Raw genomic sequence first — 22,780 nt, forward strand, 5'->3', positions numbered from 1 at the left:
GGATTCTCAACCAGTATGATTTAGCATTTTTGCTTTTCATGACCAGGTTACACTGTTCTAAAAACATAATTACTATCTGTTGATGCTTTTTAGGGTAAGTGTTAAGGTTGGGGTTAGGATAAAAGTTCAAATAAGGGTAAGGATTAGGGTTACTACACAATTAGTTAAAATGTTACTGATAGTAGATCATCTACAGAAACACTTTTGGGACACTCAAAATAATGTTACAGATGACCATTATGAAACTATAATTTGACAAGACATAATAAAACGCTTTCACAGTGGATACTTTATTAGATTTTACAAAAAATATTTTGTTTGTGCTCTTTGCCAGAACTGTTGGCTATGAGTACATGCAAACTCCGGCTCTGTGAAGTGTTTCTGGTAGGTCTTGTGCAACCACTTGCTTATTACCTTCAGCATTTCTTTCAAGGCTGAGGCCTGAGGAGAGTGGTGACATGGATGTTGATGCAATACATGACAACATAAATTGGACACATTGATTAATTGAGACTCCTATTATGAATAATGCAATTAACTCCCTGATACAATACTGAAGCATGTGCTCACCCAAGTGTACTTATATCTAAGTAGGTGGTACAGGCCAGCTCTAATGAACCCAGACAGGAACCTGAGATACCAGCTGGAGAGACAAGGAGTTAGCATTCAACAGATCCACAGCAGCATTCGCTACTTCAATTGGGCCCAAGTATATTTGAAGCAGGATGAGGAAAAGGATGTGGAATAACTCCATACCCTGCCATCCAACAGCCCTCCTTGCAGTAGATACCCACCACCTTCTGGTTGCTGTATTTGTAGACCACTCTCTTTTGGACAGCACTTGCCAAGCAGAATCCTTTATTAATGTGCAGGACTGGTGGCTGGATGGATGAATCTCTGATTATTAGGGGTCCAAGCAACGAGCTGAAGAACCCAATTGTAATTGTTCGTTTTTTATTATTATTCTAGGGTTCAAGCAGCGAGCTTGGGAACAATATTGAAATTGATAGTTTTTTATTATTATGATTATTTATTATATTATAAATTATGAATATATTATTATTAATTTATTTCTTCATATACGTTTTTTGCAAGTTGACCTACTTCTGCCTGGCTAAGTTTTTTTTACTTGGCAGGCTGATAGAGGGCAGTCCAAAACTTATGCACAGGAATTTTGGTGCCCATGCTTCTAGTGCCACCATCGGTTCAAAGTCGTGCTCATAACTTTTACTGATTGCTCTAAACTTTGACAGAGGCTGTTTTAATTTACGCATGACTAGATGTTTTGTAGTAAAATGTAGGAAAAAAAAGTTGTAAAAAATTTCACTGGACACTATTTCTTTACAATCCTCCCCATAATTGGAACAGAGGGTCTTCAAACCAATCCTCACAAAGTTATCAGATGGATTTTTGATCTGCAAAACTGTTTGTCCATTACAGCCTATCGAAACTGCAGTTCACTGGTGAAATCATATTGTGTTTGTTCCGGTTAATTATTATTATTAGTGTTTCAGTAATTCACTGTGAAACACTATTGTATTTGTAACAATTCATTAGGGTTTCAGCAGTTCACTGATGAAACCCTATTGTATTTATTCTGGTTCGTTATTATTAGTGTTTCAGCAGTTCACTGGCGAAACACTATTGTTTTTGTAACAGTTCGCCCACCCGACAGATGTCAGTCATTTAATTCCACAGTTTTCTTACCACGGTAAGATCAGGTAGATTGAGTCAACATACGATAGATTGCGTCAAACTTTGATTGCACTATTCCAAACACATGGGGGAGCTAGAACGCTGAACATGGTATTTGTTCTCGAAAATAGTTTTCTAAACGACAGTACACACAATGTTCAGAATATTCTCCTAACATAACAGGTTATAATGATTTTAAAAGCGAAATGCTTCTAGTTGTAACTTCATCACTGATATGTAATAATAAAGAAATACACCAATAGCCTACACAGAAATAAAGACTATTTGTAAAATACAAAGCAGAATTATTTGTTACGATCATAGTTTTGAAGTATGGCATGGTAGAAAAACATCTTATAAGAGTTGTCGTATAGGCTGTCAGAGTTTACTCTAATACTGTATTTAATAGACAAATGCGTCATTCGCTTATTTGTTGCATCAACTCTAATCCAACCCTAATCATGGCAAGCGAATTGTGTCGTTCGCTTGCCAGACTCCAACCTTTATACAAATAATTTGAATTATTATTTTTGAGTAGGCAAACGGATTCTAAAATCAACTCCTAATAAATTGTATACAAATCTGATATTGCACCAGTAAAAATGATCATTCTGATTGAGCATAAAAATAAAAAGCCAGAATTGCAGCTTTCTGCGCACATGTTCAAATTGTGATTCCATTTTCTTAGTATAAAGGTTGGAGTCTGGCAAGCGAATGAAAAGATCATGTCAGTCTACAGTACCCAATCTATCTTCAAGTGCTTTTACAACACGTCTTCACCTACCTTTTGCTATTTTAAGACAATAAAGATTTACAATTCAAATGTCCAGCTGTATGTCTCAAATCAGTCTATCAAACTATACAACACATTGTTCTGTTCATGTCTCACTCATTCCAATTTATTAAAAGTGAGTTAACGTGAGTTTTTTTTAAAACATCCCAATTCCGTGATGGCTCAATAATTAACGAAATATCCACAACCCAATAAAGTAACAACATGCGTGGGTCGGGGAAAGGTACTAACTGCGCTGGTACACTGAACATCAAATTAAGAAACATGAAGATGCGGCGTAGAGCGCACTGCGAAAGAATAATGCGGAGTAGGGCTTGCTGTAAAGGAGAGGAAGAAGATCAATTAAGAAAATGAACCCAGAGGACAATGAGATAGAGACTAGGGATGACTTGGTGCTGAAAATTAATCATCTCCTGTTGTTTGGGAATATTTCAGGTTCCAGAGAGATGTCACAAACGAATGTAGGCCTCATATTAAAAACCAGTAAGAGGGTGGTTAGAACAACACACGACATCACAACAAATCCATGAAAAATGTGTGGCAAAGAAGTGTCCCCCGGGGGTTGGGTGGGTGCTAAGCCCTGAATGTATTGTGATCCTAACAATGCCTCTGGTCAAGGATATGGTTTTTATTTTGTTTCAATAATAATGATTTACTGTGATACCTTTGAGGAATTACATAGGAAGCTGTTGTAAATACTTTAACAGAAACTCAGACCCATCTTCTTTTGTAGTGAGCCACTCTGTGCATCAGATCTGTTGCTGTTCTGTCTCACCGTTGATGTGTTCCAGACATAACAATGTCAGGCCTTCCGCCACCTCCCCCAAAGAAACGTTCATGAATCAGGTTCTGGAACCCAGAAAGTGCCGAAGGAAATGGTTGCAGGTGGTTTCATCATTGTTCCCAAATCGTCTCCATGCATCGAGTTAGTGGTCCATGACACCATCCTTATAGGAGAAAAGAGAAGTTAAAAACACTACATCAGTTTACCTGTTCTCCTGGACCCTTGCATCTGGGCTACTGCCATACTAAAATAGTACTTAACTATTAGAGATGGTGAGACCATTACTTAAATGTCAGACAAATAATTCACAACAAATGTAAAACAATTATCAATTCAGATATAAAATAACAATATGAATTATCAGTGCCTAAATACAAACTTTCCTTTGTGTCCAAGTTATTTTTACAGATCATGGAAGTCAGTGGCAGCATCAGTGCCTCTATGATTGTCCCAAGTATTATTATATCAACCATTTTCATGATCTCGTCAAGCGACTGTGGACTGACCGTTTAATACCAGCGTCGGCAAGAGGCCTGAAATCCTTGGGACTGAAAGTTGAATTACCTAGAGTCCATGGAATTTCACAGGTTTATCTAAACGAGCTAAAAGAGTCAACATCCATCAGTAAGAGCCTGAACAAGACCTCTGAATCGCTGCTGAGCAAGAACAAAGACCACTAGGGCCTGGTAAACAAAGTTCTTATTTTCTGGCAGAACATACCTGAAGATTTGTCTCCCAATCAGGCTGTTTCCTGAAACCCTTAAATGCTATGATGGGTAACTGTTTATGTAGGTTATTTGAGAGAACAAATAAAAAAAAAGAAACAGAAATGTTACCGATCTAATGATGCAAATTATTGAAAGGATTATTATTCTTCACTCTATACAACCCAAAAGTTTTTTAATGTTGAACGTGTGCAACAAAGGGAGGAAATCTTGGATCGTGTCTGTATGACAAAAAATTTGTTAAACTTGATATCGTTAGAGTAGAGTATCCCCTCCATGAACTGCCACCTTAACGCGGTGGAGGGGTTTGAGTACCCGAGAGACCCTAGGAGCTATGTTGTCTGGGGCTATATGCCCCTGGTAGGGTCTCCCAAGGCAAACAGGTCTTAGGCGACGGGTCAGACTAAGAGCGGTTCAAAACCCCCTTAATGATGATAAAGACTTTGAGTTCCGTGACGTCGCCCGGTATGGCGCAGCCGGGGCCCCACCCTGGAGCCAGGCCCGGGGTTGGGGCTCGTAAGCGAGCGCCTGGTGGCCGGGCCTTTCCCCATGGGGCCCGGCCGGGCTCAGCCCGAACAGGCGACGTGGGGCCGCCTTCCCGTGGGCTCACCACCCACGGGAGGGACCATAAGGGGCCGGTGCGAAGTGGATCGGGCGGCAGTCGAAGGCAGGGGCCTAGACAACCCGATCTCTGGACACGGAAACTAGCTCTAGGGATGTGGAATGTCACCTCGCTGGCGGGGAAGGAGCCTGAGATCGTGCGTGAGGTTGAGAGGTTCCGATTAGAGGTAGTAGGGATCACCTCTACGCACGGCTTGGGCTCTGGAACCACACTCCTTGAGAGAGGATGGACTCTTCACCACTCTGGAGTTGCCCATGGTGAGAGGCGGCGGGCTGGCGTGGGTTTGCTTATAGCTCCCCAGCTCTGCCGCCATGTGTTGGAGTTTACCCCGGTGAACGAGAGGGTCGTTTCCCTGCGCCTACGGGTTGGGGATAGGTCTCTCACTGTTGTTTGTGCCTATGGGCCGAACGGCAGTGCAGAGTACCCGACCTTCTTGGAGTCTCTGGGAGGGGTGCTGGAAAGTGCTCCGACTGGGGACTCTATCGTTCTACTGGGGGACTTCAACGCCCACGTGGGCAACGACAGTGACACCTGGAGGGGCGTGATTGGGAGGAACGGCCCCCCTGATCTGAACCCGAGTGGTGTTCAGTTATTGGACTTCTGTGCTAGTCACAGTTTGTCCATAACGAACACCATGTTCATGCATAAGGGTGTCCATCAGTGCACGTGGCACCAGGACACCCTAGGCCGCAGGTCGATGATCGACTTTGTTGTCGTCTGACCTGCGGCCGTATGTCTTGGACACTCGGGTGAAGAGAGGGGCGGAGCTGTCAACTGATCACCACCTGGTGGTGAGTTGGATCCGATGGCGGGGGAGGAAGTTGGACAGACTCGGCAGGCCCAAGCGTACTGTAAGGGTCTGCTGGGAACGTCTGGCCGAGTCTCCTGTCAGAGAGATCTTTAACTCCCACCTCCGGCAGAGCTTCGACTGGATCCCGAGGGAGGCTGGAGATATTGAGTCCGAGTGGACCATGTTCTCCACCGCCATTGTCGAAGCGGCCGCTCGGAGCTGTGGCCGTAAGGTCTCCGGTGCCTGTCGAGGCGGCAATCCCCAAACCCGGTGGTGGACACCGGAAGTAAGGGATGCCGTCAAGCTGAAGAAGGAGTCCTATCAGGCCTGGTTGGCTTGTGGGACTCCTGAGGCAGCTGACGGGTACTGGCAGGCCAAGCGGGCTGCAGCCCGGGTGGTTGCGGCGGCAAAAACTCGGGCCTGGGAGGAGTTCGGTGAGTCCATGGAGAAGGACTATCGGCTGGCCTTGAAGAGATTCTGGCAAACCATCCGGCGCCTCAGGAGAGGGAAACAGTGCCCTACCAACGCTGTTTACAGTAGAGGTGGGCAGCTGTTGACCTCAACTGAGGATGTCGTCGGGCGGTGGAAGGAGTACTTCGAGGATCTCCTCAATCCCGCCGTCACGTCTTCCATTGAGGAAGCCGAGGCTGAGGGCTCAGAGGTGGACTCGTCCATCACCCGGGCTGAAGTCACTGAGGTAGTCAAGAAACTCCTCTGTGGCAAGGCACCGTGGGTGGATGAGATCCGCCCTGAGTACCTCAAGTCTCTGGATGTTGTGGGGCTGTCTTGGTTGACACACCTCTGCAGCATCGCGTGGCGGTCAGGGACAGTGCCTCTGGGATGGCAGACCGGGGTGGTGGTCCCTCTTTTTAAGAAGGGGGACCGGAGGGTGTGTTCCAACTACACGGGGATCACACTTCTCAGCCTCCCCGGGAAAGTCTATGCCAGGGTACTGGAGAGGAGAATATGGCCAATAGTAGAACCTCGGATTCAGGAGGAACAGTGTGGTTTTCGTCCGGGCCGTGGAACACTGGACCAGCTCTATACCCTCTACAGGGTGCTGGGGGGTTCATGGGAGTTTTGGAGAAGGCATTCGACTGTGTCCCTCGCGGCGTCCGTGGAGGGTGCTTCAGGAGTATGCTAAGGGCTGTCAGGTCCCTGTACGACCGAAGCAGGAGCTTGGTTCGCATTGCCGGCGGTAAGTCTGACTTGTTTCCAGTGCATGTTGGATTCCGGCAGGGCTACCCTTTGTCGCCGGTTATAATCGTAATTTTTATGGACAGAATTTCTGGGCGCAGACAGGGGCCAGCCAGGACCTTCAGCATGCACTGGGACGGTTGGGCGATCCCTTAGAGATAGGGTGAGAAGCTCGGTCACCCGGGAGGAGCTCAGAGTAGAGCTGCTGCTCCTCCACATCGAGAGGGGTCAGCTGAGGTGGCTTGGGCATCTGTTTCGGTTGCCTCCTGGACGCCTTCCCGGGAAGGTGTTCCGGGCCAGTCCCACCGGGAGGAGACCCAGGGGAAGACCTAGGACACGCTGGAGGGACTATGTCACCCGGCTGGCCTGGGAACGCCTCGGTGTACCCCCGGAAGAGCTAGAGGAAGTTTCTAGGGAGAGGGAAGTCTGGGCATCTCTGCTTAGACTGCTGCCCCCGTGACCCGGCCCCGGATAATTGGAAGAAGATGGATGGATGGACACTGGACTGTACAAGCCTTTTAAGCATATCCAGAAATTGATTCAAGTTTGCATCACCATTCTCCATAATATATGATAAATTTTTTCGTATAGAATCACTCCTAATTTCTAATTTATCTCCAGGCTCTGCGTAGGCTGTAGCACTTTCTAACAGTTCTGTTAAAGTGGTTAACACATTGACATAGAATGCTGAATAATCATACATTTCTTTCATGTGAGCAAAATTAAAATGGTGTCGGATTTCAATGTTGCTGAATTTATTGCGATAAACAATAGTCACATTTCTATCAACACTTCTACCCTGTTGATTTGCACCTGCATGGGAGGCTTGTGGTTCTAAAGGACTTGATGGTTCAGGATTTAACTTTGTAATTTGAACACATGAATGGGAAACCTGTGATTCTAAAGGAGTTGGCTGTGTCATGGAAGAAGCTGGTTCAATATTTAAATCCGTAATTTGAACACTTGAATGGGAAGCCTGTGGTTCTAAAAGAGTTGACGGTGTCATGTGAGAAGCTGGTTCAGGATTTAACTATTTTATTTGACTAATCAGTGCATCATAGTCAGGGTTTATGTGTAATGCCTCTGGACTTGAATCAGGTGACTCTGGGATTAACTCATTCATTTGTTCAAACAGCGTTGAATAATCAATGTCTGATGGTTCTGTATCTAAACGTTGTGATGGTATGTTAGAAACAGGTTTTAATGATCTAATTTGATCTACCAATGCCTTATAATACAGAAAGCTTTATCTTGACGCTGTTGACAGCTTAATAGTATCGAGTATACTGATCTTCCCTAGCTTTTACAAGTCGTGCAAGCTCTTTTCTGAAAAACAAATGTGGATCTGCTTCGTCTTCACTATTAGAACTCTCAAACAATGATTCGCGAGGTGGGCTTATAGAAGCAACAACCCGGTAAACCTGAACAACACCCTAGTTGCTACTTGCGTTTGTCATATCCATCTTCGCCATTAAATTCCTCTATACTCCTGGAAACAACTTGATGTGAGGGCAGGTTCCATGGTCTATACAACGATCTTGATACCGTTGGTGGAGTGTCAGCTATAAAAACATTAATTATACAACATTAATTAAAAATTCATTATATTGAAATTAAATCAATAAATGAATTAAATCTGACCTATAACATATCTTGATGGAGAGCTTCGACCTCTTCTTCAGGCCTTGATTCCGTTAAGTCGATGACTTCCAATAGAAACTGATCAAACGAAATGTCGAAAATCCTAAGAGTTTAGAAACTCTTTTAAATTAACTAATCGGTTATGCAAATGGCCCCAGCATTTTAAATTATTTCTTTGCCTAAAAAAATTGTGAATATTGGAAAGCATAAGATAAATAATGGCCCAGATACAGTGCCTTGCGAAAGTATTCGGCCCCCTTGAACTTTTCGACCTTTTGCCACATTTCAGGCCTCAAACATAAAGATATAAAACTGTAATTTTTATATCAACAACAAGTGGGACACAATTATGAAGTGGAACGAAATTAATTGGATATTTCAAACCTTTTTAACAAATAAGAAACTGAAAAATTGGGCGTTCAAAATTATTCAGCCCCTTTAATTTCAGTGCAGCAAACTCTCTCCAGAAGTTCAATGAGGATCTCTGAATGATCCAATGTTGACCTAAATGACTAATGATGATAAATAGAATCCACCTGTGTAATCAAGTCTCCGTATAAATGCACCTGCTCTGTGATAGTCTCAGAGGTCCGTTTAAAGCGCAGAGAGCATCATGAAGAACAGGGAACACACCAGGCAGGTCCGAGATACTGTTGTTATGAAGTTTAAAGCCAGATTTGGATGACTGATCAGAGATGCAGCCAAGAGGCCCATGATCACTCTGGATGAACTGCAGAGATCTACAGCTGAGGTGGGAGACTCTGTCCATAGGACAACAATCAGTCGTATACTGCACAAATCTGGCCTTCATGGAAGAGTGGCAAGAAGAAAGCCATTTCTTAAAGATATCCATAAAAAGTGTCGTTTAAAGTTTGCCACAAGACACCTGGGAGACACACCAAACATGTGGAAGAAGGTGCTCTGGTCAGATGAAACAAAAATCTAACTTTTTGGCAACAATGCAAAACGTTATGTTTGGCGTAAAAGCAACACAGCTCATCACCCTGAACACACCATCCCCACTGTCAAACATGGTGGTGGCAGCATCATGGTTTGGGCCTGCTTTTCTTCAGCAGGGACAGGGAAGATGGTTAAAATTGAAGATGGATGGAGCCAAATACAGGACCATTCTGGAAGAAAACCTGATGGAGTCTGCAAAAGACCTGAGACTGGGACAGAGATTTGTCTTCCAACAAGACAATGATCCAAAACATAAAGCAAAATCTACAATGGAATGGTTCACAAATAAACATATCCAGGTGTTAGACTGGCCAAGTCAAAGTCCAGACCTGAATCCAATCGAGAATCTGTGGAAAGAACTGAAAACTGCTTTACACAAACGCTCTCCATCCAACCTCACTGAGCTCGAGCTGTTTTGGGCAAAGATTTCAGTCTCTCGATGTGCAAAACTGATAGAGACATACCCCAAGCGATTTACAGCTGTAATCGCAGCAAAAGGTGGCGCTACAAAGTATTAACTTAAGGGGGCTGAATAATTTTGCATGCCCAATTTTTTCGTTTTTTATTTGTTAAAAAGGTTTGAAATATCCAATACATTTCGTTCCACTTCATGATTGTGTCCCACTTGTTGTTGATTCTTCACAAAAATTTACAGTTTTATATCTTTATGTTTTGAAGCCTGAAATGTGGCAAAAGGTCGAAAAGTTCAAGGGGGCCGAATACTTTCGCAAGACACTGTAAATATCTATAAAATTACGTCACCATAAACCAGACAATCAACTATAATCGAAGAATTAGTAGTTTTGTAAATCATACACCCATATATTGAGATCCTAACTTTTGTATCTCAGGAACTTCCAATGATCAAAACAGATCACTACACATGACACAGGATACTCACACCCCTGTTGAGATTTATGTATTAGTGACATACCCCAAGTTATACATTTTTGCCAGCTCCCATGGCAAAAATGTATAACTTCACTTTGGAAGCCGGATAATCAAACGCAATGCCAACCAGTTTACATCCGCAATGTCATGCTGATCCATCAGCTGCTTAAACTGTGGTATTTGAGTTCTATAAACATTAAGGAAACGCTTCTTTGGCGCATCATATATCTCTGGAACATATCTTTTTTTTTCGTTCCTCCGTTCTGCTGCCTATTTCGTAAGTCTGGGTTGTCACGGGTGTATCATGAAGCACAGACACCCTCCTGATTCTTATACAAATTAAAAAACGATTTCAACTGCAAACCAGGAGAAGTCTAGCTGTTATTTATTGGTAACTCTCAGAGAATGGTCCAAAGGTAACAGCTGCTCATCCCCCCCCCCCTTGTGCTGTGTGATGGAACTGCACATTTTAGAGTGGCCTTTTAATGTGGCCAGCCAAAGGCACACTTGTGCAATAATCATGCTGTCAGCATCTTGACATGCCACCACCTGAGGTGGATGGATTATCTCGGCAAAGGAGAAGTGCCCACTAACACAGATTTAGACAGATTTGTGAACCATATTTGAGAGAAATAGGCCTTGTGTACATAGAGAAAGTCTTAGATCTTTGAATTCAGCTTATGATAAATAGGGGCAAAAACTAAAGTGCTGTGTTTATAATTTTGTTCAGTGTATATTCAACCACGCCTAAGGACTCAAGGGTCAAAAAAGCAATAAATCAGACACAGTGTCTTTGAAGTTGTCACAAGGTATATTCTATATTCTTGATGAAGTGTTGCACCTCCTGAGGAATTAGACATGTAGACAAAGAATCAGCATTCTAGGTCAGTCAGGGTGAAAAAAGTGTCATTGTTAAAATAGTTAATTAGGGCGTGGCCTGTGGTGCACCCTTTGGAGGAATCAGGTCCGGTGTCTGTGTGAAATGTATACATGGTCTATGTTTCATTGCGCCCTAATGTAATGTACACATTACATGTATTCATGCAATTGTTTAAAATTGGTCAGCCATTTTGTCCAACATCTTGTATTTTATCTCTTAACTTTGAACATCCTCAGGAGACATATATAAGACACATTGTTGCAGACTGCCAGGTCAGTCAGGACTATTGTTGATTTAAGTAGATTTTTATAGGTTTCAAGAAATATTAATTGTACAAAATATTCAAGATGGCAGACATGATAGGTCCTTCAGGCATATTTGTACCCCTTGGGGACTGAGGCAAAGAATGTACACAAAGAATCAGCATTCTATGTTAGTCAGGGTGGAAATGGCATAACTGGAAAAAATGCATTAAGTGTGGCCTGTGGCGCTCCCTGTAGAGGAATTGGGTCGGGTCTCTTTGAAGTAGGTAGACATGGTCTATATTTTCAGGAGTCCAATTTATATCATTTTGCCATAATGTAATGCACACATGAAGTGTATGGATGCATTTCTTTTAAAGTTGTCAGCCATTTTGTTGGCCATCTTGCAATGTATCGCTTATTCCTTATCACGCTGTAGGGGGGCATGTATGACACACCTGTAAGCCAAAGGGCAGGTCAATCAGACTTAATGTTGATTTTAAGTAAAGTTTTAACGCTTTTGCCAAATTTCTGCTGTACAGAAAAATCCAAGATGGTAGACTTCATGGGTTCTTGGGGCTTTTTTTTCATCATGAGAAATGAGGCATGTACATAAAGAATCAGCATTCTAGGTCAATTGGGGTGGAAATGGCACCACTGTGACTAAAAGGAATATTGGTGTGGCCTGTGGCGCCCACTGTGGAGGAATCGGGTCAGGTCTCTTTGTTTGTGGTATATGTGGTCTATATTTTTACTGGTCCAATTTATATCACTTTTCACCAAGGATTCTTTGAGTTATTCAGTGGCTTCAAGGAGAAAAATAAATGAGTACACCCCTCACATTTTTGCAAATATTTGATTATATATTTTCATTGATAAAGACTGTGATATCATCTGCATAAGCAGATTACCCCCTACTACTACTATTTATACCTGGAAGTAAAATTCCATCCAGATCTCTCCTTATCATACACAACAATGGCTCAATAGCAAGACTATACAATTGTCCAGAAAGTGGGCAACCCTGCCTAATACCCCTTGATACCGATATTGGTGCACTAAATCCTCCACCAGCTTTAACCATCACAAAAACATTTGAATATAACAACTTAATATAAGATATAAAATTCTCTCCAAATCCAAATTGTTTCAAAACCTTCAAAAGATACACATGGTCAACCCGATCGAATGCTTTCTCTTGGTCCAAACACAGAATACCTAGGTCTAAATGATTAAACTGATTAAAATCAATTACACCCCTCAACAAAAAGAGGTTATCCATGATTGACCTTTTGGGAATGCAATATGTCTGGTCATTTTGAACCAATACATTTAAATAATACTTCAACTTATTTGCTAAACACTTTGACATTATTTGATAATCCAAACACAATAGAGAAACTGGTCTCCAGTTCTTTAGAAGACCTAGATTCCCTTTCTTTGGAAGCAAACACAGTACAGCTCTTCGGCAGCTTATAGGAAGTATTCCACTTTTGATGCTTTGAATGAGTACTTCATACAGATCTTGTCCTAATATATTCCAAAAAGCTTGGGAAAATTCAACTGGCAGTCCATCAATTCCCGGAGAACGTCCCCATGATAACTGCATCATTGCTTCTGTAATCTCCTGAAAAGTTATTTGACTGTCTAGTGATTTTTTCCCCTCATCCTCCACCTGAGGTAAATCACTCAGCAAATCAGAAGCACTCTCAGCGTCACAGTCCTCAGCGTCATACAGCTCTTTGTAAAAGTTAACTGCCAGCATCTTCATTTCCGCGGGGTCTGACATTACAGTCCCATCAGGCCGTTGAAGATGATACATTTGTTTCTGTTGGGAACTTTTCTTTTCAAGGTTAAAAAAGAATGATGTAGGAGCGTCCATGTCTTTAATAGAGCAGATTCTCGCCCTTACAATCGCTCCTTTAACTTGCTCCTGTAATAACGAACCAAGTTCTTTCTTTTTCTTATTCAAAAGCGCACTCTGCCCAGTTCCAATATCAAAAATAGTACTTTCCAGTACTATTACTTTGAATGTCTTTCTCCAAGCTTTTTACAACAAACTTCACCCTTGATGTATTGTATGAATAATAATTTTGACAAAATATTCTTATATTTACCTTGCCAACATCCCACCACTGACACATGTTTTCAAAATAATTTTTCTGCATTTCCCATTTATTCCAGAATAATTTAAAACTATCACAAAATAAAGCATCTTGCAATAATTTAACATTAAAATGCCAAAAATAATTTGGCTTTGTAATCACCCTTCATGTTCAAATCAGGTAAAATAACAGCATTCATCACCTTATTATTCCATGTCTTATCAATATAGAATCTATCTAGTCTTGCCCCGCTAACTCTATTCTCAGATGCTTTAATCCATGTATATTGTCTAATTCCCATATTCCTTGTCCTCCAAATATCAATCAAATTAAACTCTTTTATAATTTTTGATAATACCACACATGACTCATTGAGGTTATTCTTCATTCCTGTCCATAATAAAATTAACAGTACAGTTCCAGTCACCTCCAATGATAACACACACATGAGCTCCAATTTTTTTAACAGCATTTTTATTTTTTCATAAAACACTCCACCCGCTCAGGCCCAATATTTGGTGCATAAACATTTATAAGCACAAACACAGTTCCCTTAAATTCTATATGCACTAATAATACTCTTCCCTTTACAACTTCTTCTACAACTGAAATATTAACATGTATATTTGTGGAGAATAATATGGCCACACCAGCCCTCAAATTTGTCCCATGGCATAGCACACATTTTCCTTCCCACCATCTATCCCATTCTGACTAATTTTCTGCATTAGAATGTGTCTCTTGTAAAAAAAACAATATCCACCTTCTTAATTCTAAATAATTCTGACACCATTGGTAACTTATTTCCATCCCTACCCCCATTTATATTTAAGGAGCCCGCTCTCAAAATCTCCATAAAAAGGCAAAAATAAAAAGAGGACAGAAATAGAATGAAAAGACAAAGAATAGGCCTATCCCACACCCTGTGTGTTCTAATCATTTTGTGAAGCGTTTGCCTTATTCTTTCTTAACTTTGTTAAGATTTTCCTTAACCGAAATCTTTTCTGCTGACTAAGAACCTCATAACATTTCTTTGTAACAAAGTCACCGACACTATACATTTCTTTATGTCTGGGAAGAAATCTTTGACTTCCACAGTCTTTCCAAAAGTTACATCAAGAAAGTTATTTATTTCTTGCAATGTATACGTGTCCTCCATCGTTTGTGAACCAATATCTGAAATTTCAGAGAAATTATCATCATCTCCCATTTCAGAATCAGTACCCAATTCAGCACTGTTAGCTACTTCAGGATCGTCAGTTTGATCCATTTCAACATTTATTTTCCCTTTGTTGACATCATCAGTCATCACACTATTTTCCCCCATTTTAGATACATCATTTTGTCCACCAGAAATCTCGTTTTCATCAACATCATCTTCCTGGTTATTACTGACAATCAAATCAGCATGAACAACATTCCTTTCCACTTTACTCTGAGTTGGTACTCTCTTATCATTTGTTTCATCAGTATTAATCTGGACATCGTCATCTTTTTCCTGAACAACCTCAACAGCAGCAGCACTATGTTCAGCTACCTCCTCCTCCTGCCTATCCTGGGCCTTATGTGGGCACGCCATCCTCTTATGTCTAATATCCCCACACTCAAAGCACTTCATGCCAGAGATGGGGACAAGTCACACATGGTCAAGTCCAAGCAAGTCTCAAGTCTTAACCATCAAGTCTCGAGTCAAGTCTCAAGTCACAGTTCAGATAAATCAAGCAAGTCAAGTCAAGGGTTCACCCTAAGCAAGTCAAGTCACAGTACTAAAGAGATGAACACACACACACTGTCCTCTGTTTCTGACGTGCGCTCGGTGCAAAGCTCGATTTCAAAATCAAATATTTTTCTCCTCCGTGGTACAATTTTTTGGGGGGGATCTTGAATCAGCCTGAAGGGGTTGTATTCGCTATAATAACCGCCTTGCTATACCTTATCCCGCTTATTACATGGCTACCTACCAAATAAATCAATAATTTGACACAAAATATTGATTTCAAAAGGAATTTATTGATTTCAAAACGATTGTATTGCTTCCTCTAAAGAAAATAGTCTGTTCCGTCTCTGGTTAGAATCCTGCTGCGTCCATAGCAACGCGCTGTTTTCCATGGCAACGGTCTGTTATCAAGAAATAACACGCATTCTGCACTGGAATTCAGCCAATCCATGTAATAAGGGCTAATAATAACAACCTTATAAACTAATTATTGTGACTGAAAAACTGCCTAATATGTAATTACGCTGTAATTATTCTTGTCTGTATGAGTAAAAAAAAAAAAACTCTTCGAAATGTTTAGGTGCTAGTAATCACATCGGCGCCTCCATGTTAGCCTTTCATGCAGTAAAGTTAACTGTTATGGTGTAAGCACAATGCTTTTTAGTTTCCACACGCAGTCCACAAACACTTGAAAATGCGCACATTTAATACAGATATTATAGCCTACGTGTAATAATATACATGCCCGCTCATTTTAAGATGCCCATCAACATTAAAATTCAGGCTATCCCAGATAGCAAAAAATATCCGCAAGGCTTCTTTTTGCCGCCGGCCCTTAGCTGTCGGCTATAGGTGCGTCCTGCTGGCGGGGATGAAACGTTTGCCGCCGAATACGTCACTCCCATTTCTTGCGAGATTTTTTGACTGCTTCATTTTCTCTGGCGGTTGCCTGGGTCTAAAGGACCACGGGCCTTCGGCGGCAAGACGCTTTTAAATAGGCTACTCTCAAAATCGACCGGCCATGATGGTTTGGACACATTCGCATCAGTTCGTCGCTCAATCGCGAGTTACAGTCTGCTAGCTAGCAAAGTCATCGACTACCATCGTTTAAGTAAGTACATGTTTCCTTTTTGTGTTACGCAATATTATGTTGACATTGTTTTTAGTTTATATATTTAAAATGTGTAGTCATCTTTGTTCTGGCCTAACTAGCTAAAGTAGCCTTGTTAACGCAATGTTGTTAGTACATGTTGAATTTTAACGAGCTATAATAGGTAGCAAAAGCTTTACATCTAGAAAACACTAAAATTTTAACTTAGTCTTTCTTACAAAAATAACGATGTATATATGTTGTTTAAATTATTTTGTTTGCCTGAACAAGTATGCTGCTAGTCCAGTAGCTAGAGTAAGTGTTAGCTAGCACATGCTGTTTTGCCTTTGTTACAGTACACACTGTGGCTAGCATGTTTTGTGCTGTGTTGCTACTGTACTGGATTTAAGGCGATAGTGATTTCTAATTCTCTGAACTGCTGTACGTTTTATGTTTGAGGAACATTCTGTGTTCACTTGAATCACAACACCCAATGAATACATTTTATTTTTAACAATTTCACTGTTCCACATTTGGCTGATAATGTTTCCCCCCCACAGCATAGCTACTGTATATTCCTAACGTTAACAATCCGGTTTTGTTGCAGATACCTTGGCCAGAGCATAACCGATTATCTTCACCCAAGAGACCTACTGTTGGTCAATCGTTTTGGTTTTAAAGGTAAATACACTGTTAGTCACAATGTTTAGTTACTGGGCCAAAAGGAAAATAATAATGAAAAGAGTTGAGAGGGACAAACAGGACATTCACTTGAATCACTACATTCTACAGAAGTTGCATTGATTCCAGAAAACCAGGAAAATGTTGAGCCATCTGTAGACTTCAGAGTTGGTATGTAAAATGTATTGCTGTGATGCTTAATTTGTGATCCTGTAACTAAACTGTATACTTTGTTAGATTTTCAAATTTCTGTTCCCTCTTTCTCAGAACCAGGTTTCTCCCCAGTAATCCAGACTCCACTTCAGAGCCAAGAGTTTGAGTACAAGTAAGTGATGTTTTTTGTCTTGGAAACTATTGCTTCTATTTAAGATTAGGAATCCTTTTATCCATAATCTGTTTTTCTTTAGGGCACTTGACTTTCTGGATAAAAGGTGTGGAGGTGTGTTGTACATATCATTAGCTTTGCACAGTTCAATTATTGTGTCATTACTGAATATGCAATCTCTGCAGTGAAATTAAAGCTGTTATGTTTTTTCCCCCAGTTCGTCAAGTACTAAACTTTACACCCCCAGCAGAAAATGTACCCTGGCAGCAAATGGGTGAAAAGGCTGGAGGTATGTAATACGTTGCGCTAAACTGTTGCATTTAAGTCCAATTCATTACATGTATGCAATAACTTCAAACATATTTTTACGTCAATGATTATCAATAGGAGAAAGTCATCGCTCCGTTTTTGTCCCTTGGACTCCCCTGGCATCGCATGTACAGCATGAAGTTTTCAGCAATGAAGGTATATTCTATGCCTATGTCCTAATGTCCAGTTTTTTAACAGTTTTGAAAATAGTGCCTTTAGTTTTCCAGAACGAGAACCAAGCCCTGAGGGAGGAGAACCAAGCCCTGAGGGAGGAGAACCAAGCCCTGAGGGAGGAGAACCAAGCCCTGAGGGAGGGGAACCAAGCCCTGAGGGAGGGGAGCCATGCCCTGAGGGAGGGGAGCCATGCCCTGAGGGAGGGGAGCCATGCCCTGAGGGAGGGGAGCCATGCAAGAGCAGGTGAGAACATGCACTCTTTCTTTAATTTTACTTTTTTGTGTGTAATGTAGGTTCAGAATGACCATATGCCTTTCATTTTGTAGCTTCGGGTGACAGCGGCTCGCTTCAAGAGCAGGTGAAGCTATTTGGGACAATGCTGAAGATGTTTGCTCGCACTGGGCAATCAGGTACAACTTGCAAACAACACCTGTGGTTGTTGATTTAATTCCCACTGGGTCCACATGTACGTGTATTAGACCTAGGTATAAATGTCATTGTTTAGTAATTGAGGGACCAGGACTGACTACTTTATTCTTTTATTCTGGGAACCCCTGTAGGTGCAGATCAGACCCTAGTGCTGCGACGTCTTGGAGAGTTTGGCGATGTGCGTAGCATGGAAAACAAAATGGACACTATGCTGCAACATTTCAGTGTCAATGTGTCTGTTGGAGAGCTATCCCTGCCAGGGGATGTTACTCCCCCTAGACACCCAGGAAGATTTGGTGTTTCTTGACAGCATTTTGAGGGAGGATAAAGAGCTCCAGGAACGATTTGTAAGTGTGTTGCTTTCGTTTATAAGGCCGTAGGGTAATCTAAAAAGTCAAATTAAGTTTGTACACTGTATATTCTACAGTCTAAATCCACAGCCTGTCACATTTTATATTTATGTATGAGAAGCTTGCGAGAAATGTAATTTAACACATTTTTGGATTTTCAGCTTCGGTTTTTGGCTATCAAATGTGGGAGGGACCTGAAGACAACAGTGTGGAGAATGCCTCAGAGTATTTTCTCTAATAACCTTGCCGTTAATACAACCTGGACTGGTATAGGGGATAAAACCTGTTTTAGAGACCTGTTCCTGAAGACCATTGTTCAAAGTCATTTTTTTAAGTAGATGCCCTTATGCCTTATGCCATTCAAATGTAATGACAGATCTGTATTTTCTACAGGGGCCCTCCGGAAGAACCCGGCAACCCAGGATGCCACTGATGAGGCGGTCCAGGTTAACGTTACACGTTACCTGAAAGGAGCATCAGACTGTGAAGGAGGAAAAAGCCGCCCAGCTGAGAAGGACCCACAGCCAACCCCTTAAACCTAGGCTGACTACTGACACCCCAGCATCCCTGAACTGGAACACTTTCTTTATCCTGCAGTCAGTAACATCAAGAAGCCAGAAGTGCCAGACTACACTCACCAAACCCACCCTGTTTTTTTTGTATTAACTTTAGTATTGGCTTATTTCATTCCATCTTAACGATTCTATTATAGTTTGTAAATCCTATTTCATACCTGTTACTTGATATTGCGCATTAACTAGTACCAACATTCTACTTTCATTTCATCACTATGCTTAACTGTTATTCAATTAATTATAGCTTGGAAATACTATTTCGTACCTCTGATACTTGATATTGCACAGTACCTGGTACCAAATATTCTACTTACTCTGTTTTTAACATCAGCATTTTTCATTCCATCACAGTGCTTAACTGTTATTCTATTGTTAAATATAGCTTGTAAATCCTTGTGCCACAGGTCAGCATTGCAGTTATAATGGTCTGTTCTACTACTGTTTTTACCTCTGTATTTTTATATATGTATATCAAGTTTTGTTTATCACAGATACAAGAGACACATCTTAATGCAGCATGGTGTAAATATTGTGCTCCAGGTCAGCAATGCCATTATAATGGAATATTCTACTCTAGAGCTTTACTCAATGGCTTGAAAATGTGATGTTCTACCTCGTTTTATTTGGTATCCTGCACATTCTTTGGTACCAAATATCCTCATTACTTGTTATGTTTACTGGTAATTATTTTCATCCCAGAGCTGACCTCTATATTATTAACAATGATTGTGTTTGTGTTATAATTTGCTTGTATGGCTGTTCTTTTTTTTTTAACCAACATTTTATTGGAAACCTGCATGTTCTGTGTGTATTTATGTTTCTTTTTTTCTGCCTATTATTTATTTCAGTGATCTGACACATCTTGTTTGAATGACAGTTACTGTACTTTGAAATGTGGAATTAAAACACCAAATGGAAATTTGTCTGGTTTGATCAATCATTATTTTCGATAAACTGCATGCTATAAATATTAAATACATATATAAAAGCGGCAGATCGCTCGAAAACCTTTTGTATAACGGCGGTGGAAAGGCGGTTGGACCACGGGCCGGCCGCAGAACACAGGCGGTAGGAGTGCGACTGCCGCTTTTAAAAAGCGTCTGCCGCCGGCGGAAAGCTGGCAAACGTGTTTGCGATTTAGACATTCTGACGCTTCTACTGTCTTTGGAGGACCGCCTCCGGTCCGCCGACTCATTGCTATCTGGGATGCCACTGTTATAGTCAAATGCCCTTACATCTATTTACCAGACATATTCAGTAATGATAATGGTCACATTTCTAACAAGTAAAAAAAAACATAATATAGCAACCAAGGCCAAATTATGACAAACAAAAGATGAATTAATTACATTAGTAACTTAATCGTTATAGATCTTAATGAAACTGAATATAAAGAGATTACTTTCTTACCTTCCATTGTGGTTCTTAAAATGACGAATTAAATTTGACGTTGTTGCATATTTTGCATCTGGCAAATCTTTTTTTTATTCACACGGTCCAGTCCAAAGTCCTTGTATCCAAACGATACTATTTATGGAGCTCGACTAACATTACTGTCTGCCATGTTTGGCGCAGTTTGAATTGTGCAGCGTTAAAGGCACATACGCTGATTAGTGGTGCTGATGTCACAACATATAAAATAATTTTATTGCTGTTTGTTTATTATAAGTTCAAGTCATTGTCGAGTCTTCCACTTCAAGTCAAGTCAAGTCATTTTCATACTTTAATCAAGCAAGTCACAAGTCCTGAAAAGTCATGTGACTCGAGTCCCCCACCTCTGCTTCATGCTACCAGTATTAGCCTAAACCACATACGTTTTTCCCTTGTGGCCATGTCTAAACGATACATCCAGCTCTGGCTGGTTCAAAAACATAAACACTTGCCTCCTGAACGACATAACGTGCTTCAAAGCTTCATTTCTGCATCTCAATGGAATAGTTCTAATCCCACTTGCAAACTTTCCATATCTCGCCAAAGCTCTTTCAATTTCATCATTATTAATGAAAGGGGGAATGTTAGACACGGTTATACGGGTCGTTGGCGTAACCAGCGGTGAAACAATAAGAACATTTTCACCTACCACAATTCCATCGCCTATCAATCGATTTGCCAGTCCTTCCTTCCTCCTTCACAAACACCACTAACGCCTTATTCATCCTCGACGCCGAAGAAATATTTTCAAATCCGATTATTTCTCCAACCACCAGTAAAACGTCCTCCACCGTCACGCCTTGTGCAGGCACACACCTGAAGCCATGACGGAGCAACACAGGTGACGCCAACACCTCCGCGGCCGCGGGGTGAGACGCCATCTCGATGCCGCCACAAAGTCTTTGCTTCCTTAGTCAAAAAGTATACCTCTTCTAATACATTTAAATTTGCAGTAGAAATGTGCAATCCGAAACAAACTCCCGCACTCCCTGTGAAACCCTCACACACCACAAACACTCCCAGCATGCACCGAGAGAGAGAGACCTTCTTGTGTAATTGCTCTCCTTGTCTTTCACACACATGTAAAATTACCACTGTCACATTTACAATGTGCCTTCAGGGCCATACGTGAACAGCAATGAGCTCAACACCACTGAAGGCCACAATGAAGCTGAAAGACAACTTTTTAGGTGCACATCCATTCTATGACAACAACCTTAATAAATGTGTGTTGAATTAAAAAAATATGACCAATGCACGGACCAGCACCACAAAGGCAGCATGATAAAATATGCTTTCACTCACCAAGGCTGAGGGCTCATTTGAAGAGAAAGGTGGCACGGCGGTTCTTCCTCTGGACAAACTTTTCCATTACTTTGGGAATGAAGTCATGTAGCTGCTGAATCAGCTGGCTTTCGATGGACAACATGGCCAATGCGTTGAGTCGTGGCTGTCCCATGGTATTGCGAGTGAAGGTTTTACCCTCTTCAAGGTGGAAAAGTTCCTCTCTGACTCGGTTGTCGTCATAGGTGTTGTTATGATAATTTTCAGCAGAGTGACATCTCAGAAAAAGACTCCTCTAGGTTTTTCTCATGGATGGATCTTAACAGAGACAGGGCTGTCTTACCAGTGTGAAGCTCAATGTGGTGGTACAGAGTGGTCAGCTCAGATATAGGGAATGACAGGACAAATTGTGGGAAGAGGAAGCTGTCAACCAGCTTGGCAGCGATCAGGTGGTCACTTTGTGTAAACCTCTGCTCCACCAGAGTGATGACTGTGTCGCATGCCTTCTTCATCACCGGCGCTGTGTTGGTTACTGGTCGGCCTGTATCGTCTGTTCCATTGTGAACGGTGGCAGCCCATTCATCAGATTGCTTCCACATATTCTGGACATTCTCCTTGACACGGGTGAACGCACTGCTAATCCCAGATGCATCAATGCTTTGTTTTTGCAGTGTTGTATAAAACATCAACTTCTGGCACAGGAGGAGAGCAGCGTGGTTTTCCCAAACTACATTGACAGTTCTACTTTTAAACTTCCATCGTACAGCGGGTGGCCTTGGAATGCATCTCTGTGTTGCCTCAGCAAGTGCCACAACACATTTTGGAGCGCCAGAGGAAAAGGTGGCAAAAGCAGTTAAATCTGCAAAAAACTCCTTCAGGATGCTCATCCTTGCTGAACAAACCAGGTTATTGTAATGTTTTTATTTTAAATGTTTCCCCCTTGAAGATTTCAGTTTGTTTTTCAATTGAATTGTTCACATTAAAAGTGGAAAAGTTTCTGACATGATTTTTCTTTGGCTTATTTGTTTACATCACAAAAACCTGCCATTTTAACAGGGGAGTGTATACTTTTTATATCCAATATATTCCA

At 41.4% G+C, this 22,780-nt stretch overlaps 2 long non-coding RNA genes across 2 annotated transcripts; one reads left to right on the forward strand and one right to left on the reverse strand.

The window, feature by feature from the left end:
* Window positions 1-3,101: 3,101 nt before the first annotated feature.
* LOC109615371 lies at window positions 3,102-21,476 on the reverse strand. Its single transcript, XR_002196362.2, has 2 exons — window positions 21,056-21,476; window positions 3,102-3,435 (listed from the first exon to the last, which is right to left on the reverse strand). It is a non-coding gene; the product is annotated as an uncharacterized LOC109615371 (long non-coding RNA).
* On the forward strand, window positions 17,916-18,904 carry LOC117595621. Its single transcript, XR_004576876.1, has 3 exons — window positions 17,916-18,031; window positions 18,182-18,397; window positions 18,794-18,904. It is a non-coding gene; the product is annotated as an uncharacterized LOC117595621 (long non-coding RNA).
* Window positions 21,477-22,780: the final 1,304 nt, after the last annotated feature.

The sequence above is a fragment of the Esox lucius genome, chromosome 15, assembly GCF_011004845.1.
Source record: "Esox lucius isolate fEsoLuc1 chromosome 15, fEsoLuc1.pri, whole genome shotgun sequence".
Lineage (NCBI taxonomy): Eukaryota > Metazoa > Chordata > Actinopteri > Esociformes > Esocidae > Esox > Esox lucius.